The sequence below is a fragment of the Balaenoptera borealis genome, assembly GCF_965194805.1.
Source record: "Balaenoptera borealis genome assembly, chromosome: 7".
NCBI lineage: Eukaryota > Metazoa > Chordata > Mammalia > Artiodactyla > Balaenopteridae > Balaenoptera > Balaenoptera borealis.
The window spans coordinates 7,734,965-7,740,964 of NC_138864.1; positions in this window are offsets into that span (position 1 = coordinate 7,734,965).

Consider the following 6,000-nt stretch of genomic DNA (forward strand, 5'->3'; position numbering starts at 1 on the left):
TCACACTCATTACAACAGCCAGAGTGCTTTACAAACAACCGTTAGGATTTTGTTACTTTCGATGTCTTGCTGTAGGAAAAAGCAATGTTCTTGCTCTCATTTTACAAAACATTTAAAAATATTGCAGATGACTACTCTCCTGGAAGTGATATCATGACCTGATGTTTTAAAAACAAAATACATATTAGAAATAGGAAATAATTCCAAGTGGTAAAATTGTCTTTTCCTAATCTGACAGAGGCATAGTTAGCTACTATGTTAACACATAAGATTCAAAATTAAATTTTACTTGACCATAATAGCGATGATGATCCAGCTACCTACATATGCAGAATTAGTGGTTATTTGTATATTTATTTGCATATGCAATGATTGTCCCAAGTATAAATGTATAAGACTGTTAAATTTGCTCTGTAAGCCCTTGAAAAGATACTCATTTTTACTTTCTTTTCTTTATTTTCTAATAACTGAATTATGTATATTTATTTTCTAGGAAAATGCCACCTTGATTCAGGATTCTATGTTTCTGAATTCTATTTTTTCTACTAGCGCTAAACACAATTAATCCATGTACAGTAAGTGCTTCTGATTTCCAAATGAAGCAACTGATTTTGGCTGGGATTAAATTAAAATTTTCAATCAAGGCTAAAAATATCAGCATGATTCTTCTAAAATGTACTCTGAGTATCTGAGAAATAACTAAAAGAGGATGAAAAGAAAAGCAAGGTTATGCCTCCATATAAATTAGTAAATAACAGCTACTAAGGGTATTCTTTGTCATACCAACAATCCAACAGCCAAAACCACTGAAGAATGCTGGTTTGCCATCAATTTAACATATATTTTTGAAAGGCAGACATGGGGTTGACAAACAGACCTGTAAGTGTAGGTCTTTCATAAACGAGATTAATAAACAGTAGAGAAATGTACAATATTTTAAGTGATTTCACATACCAAATCCATCCCTAAAAGGGCAATTATTAACTCAAATCTATAATCAGTTTCACTCCCATCCATAAGTATTTTTATCATTGCTTTTAAAATAATTTGGATTTTGCATTAAGGAATAGGTTTGGTTGACAGTATTTTTTAATTTTTGTATATTTGATCATTATACTGATTAATTATCTAAATGATCAGAGTTCTGTTGTCTTAGCCTCTTCAAACCAGTCCAATTTCAATTTTAAGGAGGGCACCACACATTTAGATAGGTGTGTTTTAGTACCTTTAATTAAACATTCTTTATTCAGGCTTAGTATTTTACTCTAAGAATGTGTCCTTATTATTTGTTTTTAGTAGTTATACATAGATTTTAATAAATTACAATACACTATTTGTAATTATGCCACCTTATCCAAATTTTTCTTCAGCTAGTATGTTATTGAATTTAAAAGAAAATAAGATTTTTGGTATTGACAGGTTTTCAGGCTATTCGAAGTTTTATTACTATGCAAGCTATTATGTTAACATCATATTCAAGGACCCTGCAGCACACAATAAGCAGAAATGACTTGCTATACTGCATTCAATATGCCCACACATATTTTCAGTTATAGGTATGTATTTTATCAGAAAAAATGGCATGCAGTCAAGAAATCTCCTGTGTCATATTTCCCCCCCTTTGAATTTTATAACAGAGACAAGCCATTTCAAATCTTGCTCCTGGGCTGACGCTGCTTTGGAAATTGGAGCCCATCTTGAACTCTCAGAGCTATGTTATAAACTCATGTAAATTGGAATTTATAATGGAAACAGCACCATACTTTACTGTAACTGCAAAAGCTAGGCTCCCCTTGGATAAAATAAAACAAAGGGCATGGCAGACTACCCTCCACTGTGCTTTTGTTAAGTTTATATTTCCAACATAAGAGTGATCGCATCAGTAATGAAAGCATTTCAGTTGACTTTCCAGAAAGCATTTTGATTTTGATTTGCAAGTCACTGAATGTGGCATTCTACTTCATCAACCACTGTGCTTTTGAGAGCCACTCAGAAGTGAGAAACACAAGTCTAGGTCTCTCAGTAAATATGCAGAGAGATATAACTCTTCTGCATTGAATTGGAAAGCTGAATTTGACAGATCTTGGGAATAAAAGAAAAGTCATTTCTTTTATGTTAGATAAGTATAAAACTTCACTTTTCTGTATTAGTTCAAAAATGAAAAGATATTAGGTAAGTACAGGGATGACTTCCAGCTTCCGTGATGGAGAATTACCAGGAAGACTAACTCTCTAGACTGAGATTAAGTAATTCAAAGTTTCTGTCTCATTTACACTCATGTGTTATTTGGTGGGTCAGTTAGACCCTCTCAGAAATCAGACTCTTATGTCTCGGGGCACTAACACATTCAACACAGTGAAGTCCTCTGCTCAGGCTGTTGAGTGGATAGTCAAGGATGTCTGTATGGAATATAGGAGGAGCTCACAAATAAGAAAAGCATTTGTATGTAAGTGCATATAAACCCATGTTATAATGCAGACATTCAAGTTCAGCTTGGAGATACAGAGAGCTGGAAAGAGTGCTGCTCCTGTAAAGACCAACAAAGCCGGGCGTGAGGTAAAGTGATCAGGACACATCTTAACAGTAATAACTCCTGCAACAGGGCAAAGGTTCAATGAACTGAACTCAACTGCAATTTGTACAGAGGTGATGGGCATTTTAAGGAGAATGAGGGAGCAGGGGATGGGTTCAACAGAATCAGGGAAGTGGAAAGTTACAGAAAGTGGGAAGGGGTGTTTGGACCTGTGACACCCACCTGGGTTTGCTACCTGGCACTTCTGGACCATAGACTCCTCCTCTCATGCAGAGGCTGGGGGACAGAGGCCCCATCTTAGGTGTTGGCTGGAACAAACATTAAATTCTCTGCCAGCCTTGAGTTTTCTCAGGCAGGTGCTTTAAGGGGGGCTGGGGCCACTCTAGAGATGCAGCTTTGAGCTTTTAGAAACAATGTCAGTGTCTGTCCAAGTCTTCAGCGTCCAGGGGGGAGGACTAGTCGAGAACAGAGCTCAGAGGACCCTGGCTGGAGTCTGGTCAAGGAGAGAGTCTCTGCCAATTTCATCCAAACAACAAGCAAAAAGCTGGACAAACAGCAAATTATAAATGCTTATCAGAAAACTGATGTCACAGAGCAAACAGCTCACCTGAAATCTAGAAAGATAAGTCTGGAGAGAGAAGTAGGACCTGGGCATTTACTTACCTGGGAAGACATCATCAGAACCATATCAGCCCAGGGGAAGGTTCAACCAGACACTTCTAACCAACTGCTGAAGGTTTAGTGTGGGCCAGCCTGTGTGTGCAGCTGCTGTTTTCCACAGATGTGGAGGGATTTGCACCCTCTTGCAGGCTTTTCATCAAGGTGGGTTTGCACACATCAAGTGCTCACAGGGAAGACTGGGGAGGATCCTGGGAAAGCTTTCCATGTAGAACTAGGAGAGCAGAACAACAGCCTCTGGGACAATTCTGCCCAGAAGCATCCCCCATATTTCGTCATATAGAGCCAAAGCCTTAAACTGAAGGAGGAAAGGCAATAAAAACTAGTGAGAACACTGCTGAGGACAGAGTGAGAATTCACTGTAATGAGGAGAGGGGAGGAAGGGAAAGAAAATCTCTACCCCAGCTTAGGGGTAGGAATAGGTATTAGGTCCAACATTAAATACAGAAAAGAAGTAGAAGAAATTCCGGTTGACAGTGCCTTTCCTGTTCTGAGGCATCATCAGAACATCACAGAATGTTCTCCTCCCTGCCCCACACCCATACTTAACAAGTTTTAAGCAGAATACATCAGGGGAGCCGCAAGAGATGGATTTTCTCTGGGGAGGACCCAAGGCCAAGCCCGGAGTAGAGACTGTGAGAACCCCTCTGTGGTTGGCCCAGACCATGAGGACTCATCTCTAGAGGAACTGGAAGCCTCTGGTGCCCTGAGGGTAACCATAGCAACAGCACACTTTCAACCCAGCCCAACTCCTAAGTAGATTAACACAAATCCACACAGCAAAGCCCCAGCAGAAGGAAATGTGTGCTTATCTTGAAGCATAATGACTTACCTGAGTACTATACGATGCTTCTGGCTTTCAACAAAATATTACAAAGCACACAAACAGGGAAGAAATAGCATCGTCTGAAGAGACACAATAATCATCAGGATCAGACTGAGACGGGGATTGTTGAAACTATTAGACAGAATTTAGATAACTATGATTAACATGTCAAAGGCTCTTACAGAAAATGTCAGCAACATGTGAGATCAAGTAAGTTGTTTCAGCAGAAAAATGAGAAGTATAAGAAAGAATCAAATGGAAACAGACATCCAGGGATCTTGAACTCTCAAGCCAGGCTACATTCAGCCTTTAAAGATGTGTTAAAAGTATACCTCAACTAAAAATAGAACTACCATATGACCCAGCAATCCCACTACTGGGCATATACCCTGAGAAAACCATAATTCAAAAAGAGTCATGTGCCACGATATTCATTGCAGCTCTATTTACAATAGCCAGGACATGGAAGCAACCTAAGTGTCCATAAACAGATGAATGGATAAAGAAGATGTGGCACATATATACAATGGAATATTACTCAGCCATAAAAAGAAACGAAATTGAGTTATTTGTAGTGAGATGGATGGATCAAAAGTCTGTCATACAGAGTGAAGTAAGTCAGAAAGAGGAAAACAAATACCGTATGCTAACACATATATATAGAATCTAAGAAAAAAAAAAAAAAAAGGTCATGAGGAGCCTGGGGGAGGGACGGGAATGGAGTCACAGACCTACTAGAGAGTAAGCTTGGGGATATGGGGAGGGGGAAGGGTAAGCTGTGACAAAGTGAGAGAGTGGCATGGACATGTATACACTGCCAAACGTAAACTAGATAGCTAGTGGGAAGCAGCCGCATAGCACAGGGAGATCAGCTTGGTGCTTTGTGACCACCTAGGGGGTAGGATAGGGAGGGTGGGAGGGAGGGAGACGCAAGAGGGAAGAGATATGGGAACATATGTATATGTATAACTGATTCACTTTGTTATAAAGCAGAAACTAACACACCATTGTAAAGCAATTATACTCCAATAAAGATGTTAAAAAAAAAAAAAGTATACCTCGAGTCTTCTTATCCACATCTAAGGCTGGCTTCAATTATTTTCAGTACCATCTTTCCTTGGAACAATTTGGTTCTGAGTTCTTTAGAAACTTTAAAACCCCAGCTCTCTCCTAAGTTCAAAATGTTATAATTTTGTAGAATATGTCACTTGTTTTCATTGTTGTGGAAATGAGTAGTGCTTTTGTGTGACTTTCCCAATTTCCAGAAGTGAAAGTTCTTTGGCATTCATTTACACTGTTTACATTTAGCCAAATAATGCCAGTCTTTTAACATACTCACAAATTCAGAGCAATATAATTATACTACTCACAAGGTAGATAATCATAAAATATAGTATAATTCATGTCCATCCACTGTATTCTGGTAATGAGGATATTACTTAAACTTGTGTGACATCTGTTTCCAGACCTAAAGCAATAACTTATGTTAGTCCAAATTTCCCTCTGAAAACTGTCACAAAAACGGGGGGAAAATACATGAGAAATCTGTTTGAAGGCATTTGAGTTCTACCAATGCAACTTGCATTTGAGTAGGTCAAGAACCAGGAGAGAAAAGACACTCACTGGGGTGAGCCACACATGCCACCCTACCTCCCCACCAAGGTATCAACAGATGGTTTAACAGAGGTAACAAGGCTGAGAGGCTGTCAGAAAGCAGTGTCTAAGAGGGACAGACACTCGGGAGGAATTCACTCATCTCTTGGGAATAAAAAATTGAAATCTAGGAATGAGCAGTGAAGAGACACCTAGTAAAAACCAATTCTCCAATTATATATTTTTACCCCTGAAGCACCTTACAATAGGAATAGGTAAAAACTAAATGAAGATTAACCCTTGTAACAAAAGAGTCCATCATTATATTTGCTCAACTGACTGGATTCATGAGATCTTGTTATGTAGCAAT